Source organism: Triticum dicoccoides, chromosome 7A (genome assembly GCF_002162155.2).
Source record: "Triticum dicoccoides isolate Atlit2015 ecotype Zavitan chromosome 7A, WEW_v2.0, whole genome shotgun sequence".
In the NCBI taxonomy this organism is placed as follows: domain Eukaryota; kingdom Viridiplantae; phylum Streptophyta; class Magnoliopsida; order Poales; family Poaceae; genus Triticum; species Triticum dicoccoides.
In genome coordinates this window covers 462,861,323-462,871,265 of record NC_041392.1, presented here as the reverse complement: position 1 = coordinate 462,871,265, position 9,943 = coordinate 462,861,323, and positions in this window count along the sequence as shown.

The following is a 9,943-nucleotide window of genomic DNA, read 5'->3' as shown; positions in this document are numbered from 1 at the left end:
CGGGGAGGGGGAGGGGGAGGGGACAGCAGCTGCTGCAGCCGACCGGCGCAGGGGGAGAGCAGGGGAAGCCGGCAGGGGGAGGGGGAGGGAGGTGCCTCTGCCTCTGCTTCTCTCTTTCCTCGTTTCTCTCTCCTGGTTGTTACTCGTATCGTGCTGCCTCTTTCTCTCTCTTGCTGCCTCCTTTCCGCTTTGCCTTTTCGGGAGGAGAGGGAAAGTGAGGAGAGAGAGAGAGAGACAGAGCTGCTCCGTTACGGTGAGGCTGAGGCTGAGGCTGAGGCGAGCCGCCCGCCCGCCTGCTGCCTCCTTTTCCTTTGTTCCCTTCTCTCTCCTCCCCCCGTATTCCCCGCCCGCCGGGCTGCGCTTTTGCGGGAAACACCTCCTTGTGCTCGGGAATTTCAGCGCCCTTGGACGCAAAGTATGTCATTTTTGTTTTATGGAACGTCCATCACTATTTCGGCGTTGCTAATTCACGGTCGGCCGCTGGAATTCCTGACAACATCTGTATCACTTTGCTATAGGGAGAGGGAGGACCACCACACCGCTGTCATCGTCCGTGTACCGCTCACTAGCGAATCGCGTGCCGGTACTCATAAATAGCTGGATTTCATGGTTTCACCACGGCGAGTCTGCGAAGATGTCGTGCCGCCTTTCCGTCAAACGTCTAGCATGGTTGTCTTTTTCGTCGGTCAGCGACGCTTAGGCATTCCTCTGCAATGTCGGATCTAACTTCTTCTCGAGCATTGGCATGCACCCCAACCACTAAGCATCTTAAACGCCTCTATTGTCGGCTACTGTTGGGCATGCGGCATGTCCCACTTTGTCTCATTTCGGGCTTGCGCCGACAGCACCGTCCATGCTCGCTGCATCAGACCCATGAAAGACCCTGTATGTATATAGTGGGGGCAAACAAACAATTTAAATAAATTTAGTGGAATGTGGCAACAAATTGACATGCTAGTTGTTGCAGAAAATCTACACATGCAAGGGGGCGGAGGTGAATCCTTTAATTTAACACTCAAAATGGAGATATAATGAAGTCAATTTGGTGATTATGGCGGAAATGCCTTTTATGTTTAGTTCCTCTGAATTCTTAAAGAAGTTTTATTTCTTCTATAAAAAGAAACATTTTGATTCCGAACCGGCATGGATACAAATTCAAGAAATCCGAGGGACCAAGAAGAGAGAGAAAATGAAGGTTCTCTCAGGTTTCAGCTGGAATTCCTGACAACATTTGTACCACTTCGCTATAGGGAAGGGAAGGACCACCACACCGCAGTCGCCGCCCTGTGTACTACTAACTAACGAACCCCGCGGCGATACTGGTTGAGTAGCTGACTCCATGGTTTCACCACCGCCAGTCAGCGACAATGTCGTGTCGTATTTCCGCCAAACGTCTATCAAAGTTGTCTTTTTCGTCGGTCGGCGACGCCTAGGCATTCCTCCGCAATGTCGGATCCAACTTCTTCTCGAGCATTGGCATGCACCCCAACCACTAAGCATCTTAAACGCCTCTATTGTCGGCTACTGTTGGGCATGCGACATGTCCCACTTTGTCTCATTTCGGGCTTGCGCCGACAGCACCGTCCATGCCCGCTGCATCAGACCCATGAAAGACCGTGTATGTATATAGTGGGGATGAACAAACAATTTAAATAAATTTAGTGGAATGTGGCAACAAATTGCCATGCTAGTTGTTGTCAGAAAATCTACACATGCACGGGGGTGGAGGTGAATCCTTTGATTTAACACTCAAAACGGAGATATAATGAAGTCAATTTGGTGATTATGGCGGAAATGCCTTTTATGTTTAGTTCCTCCGAATTTTTAAAGAAGTTTTATTCCTTCTGTAAAAAAAACATTTTGATTCCGGACCGGCATGGATACAAAATCAAGAAATCCGAGGGACCAAGAAGAGAGAGAAAATGAAGGTTATCTCAGGTTTCAGCTGGAATTCCTGACAACATCTGTACCACTTCGCTATAGGGATGGGAAGGACCACCACACCGCAGTCGCCGCCCTGTGTACTGCTAACTAACGAACCCCGCGATGATACTGGTTGAGTAGCTAACTCCATGGTTTCACCACCACCAGTCAGCGACGATGTCGTGTCGCCTTTCTGCCAAACGTCTATCAAAGTTGTCTTTTTCATCGGTCGGCGACGCCTAGGCATTCCTCTGCAATGTCGGATCCAACTTATTCTCGAGCATTGGCATGCACCCCAACCACTAAGCATCTTAAACGCCCTCTATTGTCGGTTACTGTTGGGCATGCGACATGTCCCGCTTTGTCTCGTTTCGGGCTTGCGTCAGTAGCACCGTCCATGCCCGCTGCATCAGACCTATGAAAGATCGTGTATGTATGTATTGGGCAGACAAACAATTTAACTTAAATTTAATGGCAGGTGGTAACAAATTTCCACGCTAGTTGTTCCCTGAAAATCTACACATGTAAGGGGGTGGAGGTGAATCCTTTAATCAGACCCGCTTCATCAGACACATGAAAGACCATGTATGTATGTAGTGGGGGCGGACAAACAATTTAAATAAATTTAGTGGAAGGTGGTAACAAATTGCCACACTAGTTGTTTCCTGAAAATCTACACATGAATGGGGGTGGAGGTGAACCCTTTAATTTAGCACTCAGGATAGAGATATAATGAAGTCAAGTTGGTGATTGTGGTGGAATTGCCTTTTGTGTTTAGTTCCTCCAAGCTCTTTAAGAAGTTTTATTCCTTATGTAAAAAGAAACATTTTGATTCCCGAACCGGCATGGATACAAATTCAAGAGAACCGAGGGACCAAGAGGAGAGAGAAAATGAAGGTTATCTCCGGTTTCAGCTGGAATTCCTAACAACATCTGTATCACTTTGCTATAGGGAAGGGAAGGACCACCACACCACAGTCGCCACCCTATGTATCGCTAACTAACTAACCGCATGTCGGTACTGGGCTAATAGATGGATTCCATGGTTTCACCATCGCTAACTAACGACGGCATGCTGTCTTTTTGCCAAACATCTAACAAAGTTGTCTTTTTCGTCGGTCGGCGATGCCCAGACATTCCTCTGCAATGTCGGATCCAACTTCTTCTCAAGCATTGCCATTCACCCCAACCACTAAGCATCTTAAACGCCTCTACTACCGGCTACTGTTGGGCATGCGACATGTCCCGCCTTGTCTCGTTTTGGGCTTGCGCCGGCAGCACCGTCCAGGCCCGCTTCATCAGACACATGAAAGACCATGTATGTATGTAGTGGGGGCGGACAAACAATTTAAATAAATTTAGTGGAAGGTGGTAACAAATTGCCACACTAGTTGTTTCCTGAAAATCTACACATGAATGGGGGTGGAGGTGAACCCTTTAATTTAGCACTCAGGATAGAGATATAATGGAGTCAAGTTGGTGATTATGGTGGAATTGCCTTTTGTGTTTAGTTCCTCCAAGCTCTTAAAGAAGTTGTATTCCTTTTGTAAAAAGAAACATTTTGATTCCCCGACCGGCATGGATTCAAATTCAAGAGATCTGAGGGACCAAGAAGAGAGAGAAAATGAAGGTTCTCTCAGGTTTTGTCTGGAATTCCTGACAACATATATATATCACTTTGCTATAGGGAAAGGAAGGACCACCAGCCCGCGGTTGCCGCCCTGTGTACCGCTAACTAGTGAACCATGCGTCGGTGCTGGTTGAATAGCTGGATTCCATGGTTTCACCACCGCCAGTCACTGACGATGTCGTGTCGCCTTTCTGCCAAATGTCTAACATAGTTGTCTTTTTCATCGGTCGGCGACGCCTAGGCATTCCTCTGCAAATGTAGGATCCAACTTCTTCTCGAGCATTGGCATGCACCCCCAACCACTAAGCATCTTAAACGCCTATATTGTCGGCTACTGCTGGGCATGCGACATGTCCCGCTTTGTCTCGTTTTGGGCTTGCGCCGGTAGCACGGTCCAGACCCGCTTCATCAGACACATGAAAGACCATGTATGTAGTGGGGGTGGACAAACAATTTAAAAAATAAATCTATTGGAAGGTGGTAACAAATTGCCACACTAGTTGTTCCCTGAAAATCTACACATGAATGGAGGTGGAGGTGAACCCTTTAATTTAGCACTCAGGATAGAGATATAATGAAGCCAAGTTGATGATTATGGTGGAATTTCCTTTTGTGTTTAGTTCCTCCAAGCTCTTAAAGAAGTTTTATTCCTTCTGTAAAAAGAAACATTTTGATTCCCCAACCGGCATGGATTCAAATTCAAGAGAGCTGAGGGATCAAGAAGAGAGAGAAAATAAAGGTTCTCTCAGGTTTCAGCTGAAATTCCTGACAACATCTATATCACTTTCCCATGGGGAAGGGAAGGACCGCCAGCCCGCAGTTGCCGCCCTGTGTACCGCTAACTAGCGAACCACACGCCGATGCTGGTTGAATAGCTGGATTCCATGGTTTCACCACCGCTAGTCACTAACGATGTCGTGTCGCCTTTCTGCCAAACGTCTAACATAGTTGTCTTTTTCGTCGGTCGGCAACGCCTAGGCATTCCTCTGCAATGTTGGATCCAACTTCTTCTCGAGCATTGGCATGCACCCCCAACCACTAAGCATCTTAAACGCTTATATTGTCGGCTATTGTTGGGCATGTAACATGTCCTGCTTTGTCGGGCTTGCACCGACAACACCGTCCATGCCCGTTGCATCTATGAAAGACCGTGTATGTATGTAGTGGGGGCGGACAAACAATTTAAATAATTTTAGTGAAAGGTGGTAACAAATTGCCACGCTAGTTGTTCCCTGAAAATCTACACATGCATAGGGATGGAGATGAACCCTTTAATTTAGCACTCAAAATGTAGATATAATGAAGTCAATTTGGTGACTTGTGGTGGAATTGCCTTTTGTGTCTAGTTCCTCCAAGCTCTTCAAGAAGTTTTATTCCTTCTGCAAAGAGAAACATTTTGATTCCTGGACCGACGGATACAAATTCAAGAGATCTGAGGGGCCAAGAAGAGAGAAAAAAAATGAAGGTTATCTTAGGTTTCAGCGGCATGACTCATCTCTAGCGGCGCTATACAGCCACCATACCACTGTATCCACTAGGTTCAGATCATCTTCTTTCTCCTTAAAAAATGCGATCATGAGACGCACACATGGTAAAGTATGTGGAAGGAAGACCTGGAAACTGTGTAGGACACTCACTATGAATTGTCAAGAAAAAAAGTTTCATTTGATTGATTTTGCTTGATATGTTTAAGAAAAAATTAAATTGCAAGCATCTGATATCAGAATTTTAAAGAATAAATTAAAATGTAAGCATCTGATCTTTGAAGTACAAAACCGTGTACCTTCCAACTTACTAATGTTTACGCATGGTAAAGTAGGTGGAGGGAACACGTGGAAATTGTGTAGGACACTCATCATGAACACACACAAAAAAGAGGTTTCACTTTGATTTTGTTCGACATGTTTAGGAAAAAATCAAATTGCAAGCGTCTGATATCAGAATTTCAAAGAATAAATTAAAATGGAAGCATCTGATCTTTGAATTACAAAACCGCGTTCCTTCCAACTTATACTGTACTAATGTTTGTTTATTTATACCCGCAAAAAAATATTTGTTTATTTATTTATTTCGAGAGAAGAAAGTATTTTGATTGATTCTGTTAGGTGGTGCGTGCGTGTCCCCTCTCTCCTGCAACGGACACGCATGCACCACCTTTTTTTTTTGAAAAGGTGGTGCGTGCGTGTCCGTTACAGGAGAGAGGGGGCAGGGTGCAGACCAAAGCTGGGTGCTGTACTCGTCCCCGGGCTACGTTTTCCTTGGCCGTGTCAATGATGGCGCAGGCAGAAGCACGGAGGGGCGACGTCACGCACGGCTGCGTCGCGTGGGGCGCCGTTCGGTTGGGAACTTGGGATCCGCAAAGAAAAAAAGGCGTTGGGATCCGCTGCTCCGCCACGCAAAGCTGTTCTCCATTGCTGCAATTCGCAAAAGAAAAGAAAAAACTCTACTGCTGCAGTGTTTCTACTTGACACCGCATGCGCATAGGAAGATGAGAAGCATGCATGGAAGGGAAGGATTTGGCTTGCACTGCAGAAGGGTGTATCCGTGTAGGAGTATGAGATGGTTGGTGCATGAGAATATCCGAAGCATGCATGGCGACCTTGTTTCTTCAGGCTTGTCCTGTGTCCGCGTGCGTGACAGCTCCTACCAGAGCACGAGTGCAGCACATGTTTTAGCGCCCGGATCCTCTGCGCATATACTACATGCATTCCACAGGTGGGATGCGCCCGTGACTATCACGTGCTTTGCTTGGACGATAAAGAAAAAAAACAGATTTAGTTGTAATTTTTATTATTTATGATGTTCGTTGTACTATCAATGATTAAGATGAATTAGATTGAAAATTTTCCAAAAAAGAAAATAGAAATAAACTGCACATATTCCTGGTGTGATTTTTCTATAGAAACACATTACTCCAAAAAAGAAAATAAAAAAGAATTTTGAGTACATATGTAGACGTTAACATGCACGCATCTACAATCATATTTATGAATGCATGCACGCACACCTTATCTCCAGGAGCACTTTTCAAATATTGAACCGACAAGTCTTGAGACTGACGAAGTCATCATAGACGTATCGTTATCGGCGGGAGCGACGTCTTCCCCTGTAGTAATATTCTGCCTTTATAAAACACAAATATGTCAAACCTAATATTTGATCTCTGGTGGGCTGAGGTATAACCACCCTCCTAATCATCCAACTATCGACTAGTTTTGGTTTCTGTTTGTGAACTTGTGAAGGTGTCAGCTCGGCGACCTCCCAAATGAACTTGAGGGGAGTGTGTGCGTGTTTTAGAAGTTTGGCACAAGAAGGTACGCCGCAGAGGAAAAACACTCCGATAAAGGATGCTAGAGTACCCGCCTCCTAGGGGCCTCGCCGCACAAGAGTGCCCTCCGCGCCATTCGTTGTGCCCGGGCCTTGTGCGACTAGCTCCTGGTGCTCTCCGCATCGTTCGATCTCCAAGGTCGTCGCACACCCGACAGGTTTCCCTCAAGGGTCCATGACGCATGGGACGCGGGCGCGGGCGAAGCCTCCCTTGTCGTGGTGGTCATCTTAGTTCGCCCAAGCTTGAATCGGAGATGCTCGTATCTCACATCCTGCTAGGAATCAATGATTGCTCGATCTTCTGTAACACCATCCAACATTGCGGAGTTGAGGCCATCTCTAAATGCAATCTCGAGTAGTCTCCTTGGGTCTATATACACAAAGCATCAATTCCTGGTAGCCTCCCGGGCGCTTATACATGCCCTCAAAATTCTTGAACAAAACACCCTCAAGGTCTTTATAGCTGTAGATATTGTCTCTGGTAGGTTGTGGAGGCAGGCTCAAGCCGCCTCAATGTAGAGAGATAACTTCTGCACAACGACATTCTTGTTGCCGCCACCAATCTGAAGTGCCACAAGGTAATCCGCCAGCTAGGTCTTGGGCTTGGCGTTGCCAACGTACTCCCTGATCCCCGAGCCGATCCAAAATCAATCAGGAAAGGGGGTCGCACAGATATGCCGACTACAACACTGAAAGGATCATGATGTCGCCTAGAGGAGGGTGAAGAGGCATTTTTAAAACTTCTACAGATTTGACTTTATCCTAATGTGGAAATAAATTAAGCGGATATTTTTCAAGCACAAATGCTAAATATACTAGGCTCAAATTAGTGCACCAATAACTTAATGTAAATGAGGTGAGAAGAACAAGGATACTGACAAGCACAAGTACGTTACACAAACTTACTTGAGCAATATCACAAGATATGTAAGTGTATGACACAAGTTAGCAATTCACACTAAACACAAGATATATCAATAGTAGCAAGTATGAGTTGCAGGATATAAAGTGTAGGCCTAAATAATCTCTTCAAGGAAATAGCCAACACAATATAATAAGGACAACAACATATATAGTGAATGCAAGGTCAAAAGACCAAAGTAAAACACAAGTAAGAAGATAGGGTTAGGGATAACCAAAGCCACGGAGACTGCTACTTCTTGAGCTTGTGTTGGTTTTTCCCTTGTAGCAATCCGATCCTAATGAACCGTAGTCTCTGTGCTTAAGTGTCATCCCTGGATCGGTATTACTGACACACACAATACTCGAGGATTTATTGCAGAGTTCAATCACACACTTATTACATCGAGTGTCTCAAAAACAATACTTATTACAATAATATGGCCGAAGGCCATCTAAAATAAATAACTGTGGAAGCTTCAAAGATAAATGAGTCCATCCAACTCCACGGCAAAACTGAGTGCATGACAACGACCTATCGCACCTTACTCTTCATCTGAAAACTCTGCAACATGATACGTTGCAATCGTGTAGGTCAGCACATGGAATATGCTGGCAAGATAACACCATAGAGCAATGAACAAATAACAGCTATCACTACATGCATATTTGGCTGGTGGAGGCTCTATGATTATCATTTGCATAAAGCTAATTTTACCCTACAACAAAGGAATATATTTTATTTAAATACAAATTTTGATGAAATTATTGAGAAGGTACCCCCAACTCAATCCCAAATTAGCATTTATAACCCAACAATTTCATTAAGTAGAGTGATGAGATTAAACAATAATTCAAGTACAAGATACTCAAGATGTCCATAACCGGGGACATGGCTAACCATGATTAGTTTATACACTCTGCAGAGGTTTGTGCACTTTTCCCCACAAGACTCGATCTCCTCCATTGTATTTCTCGCACTGCATGATGTTTGAGAAATGGATGACCGAGACATAGTCTTTCAGAAGAGGTCCCCTTAACCGATAGATATGCCAGTACACCTAAAATTCCCCTATATCTGCTAGCCCATCATGGAAAGGATTCCCACAACTTACTCAACTATGCCAGAGCCCATAATGGCTTGTGGCTGCACACAGAAGTTTCTAGCATGAATAATCCTATGATCCTTTTGAGCCTGGGTGGCATTCCATAGGATGATCACACGGGTTCTTCGGGATCTCCTAGGACAACACTGGATTCCCCAGGTGCCCACAACCAGTCCAACCAGATGTGCATTAAAGTAGCCACCTTAAGTTTCCCTTAGTTATAAATAACTCTCACATCTTTCATGATTCTCACAAACCCAACCACGTCTACGATCATAGCAAAATAGTGCAATCATAACATAGTAAATACCCGGGGTTTGAATATAAGACAATAGGTTCCTACCTCATCAACTACTTCCCAATACCCACATGTTATCAAAGTCCTACTCATGCAATGTTTGAGGGTTTAAAACTAATGGATAAAAACTGGGTAAAAGGGATATGATCAAAGTGTTACTTGCCTTGTTGACGATCGGAAAACCCTAGTGATTCGTAGTAGCAAGCCTCGCACTCCGGAAACTCTATCGTGAACAAACAATAGCATACGTAAGCACTTAAGCATAATATGCAAAGGTAAAACCAAAAGAAAAGACCTAAACAGAAAGTTCAAGTGAAGAGCTTCGAGATGGAAAAAGAATCGCTCGAATCGGAGTTACGGAACTCAAACTACGATCAAAAGAAGTTCTAATTCAAATCTACTTGAAACCAAATTTTAAATTTTCAAAATCATGTTCAAGTTGTTTATCTGTACAGAGGGGAACAAGATGAAGATTTTGGCGTTGGTTTCACTGGATTTGGATAAACGAGCAAAAAGTAGTGAGGGTTTAAAGATTAGGGACTAATCTGTGATGAGAATAATTATGGATGGGTCCCTGGCCGAAAATTAAACTAAAAAGAAAAATATAACGAACATACGTTCGCTAACAGAAACTAACGAACGAATTCGTTTGTTAATAGAACGAATCGGGTGAACGTTCACTAAATAACATAACCTAAATAATAAACCGATAAAATAAAACCGAGCTTTAAAAGAAAAAAAACGGACGGGGTTTTATCG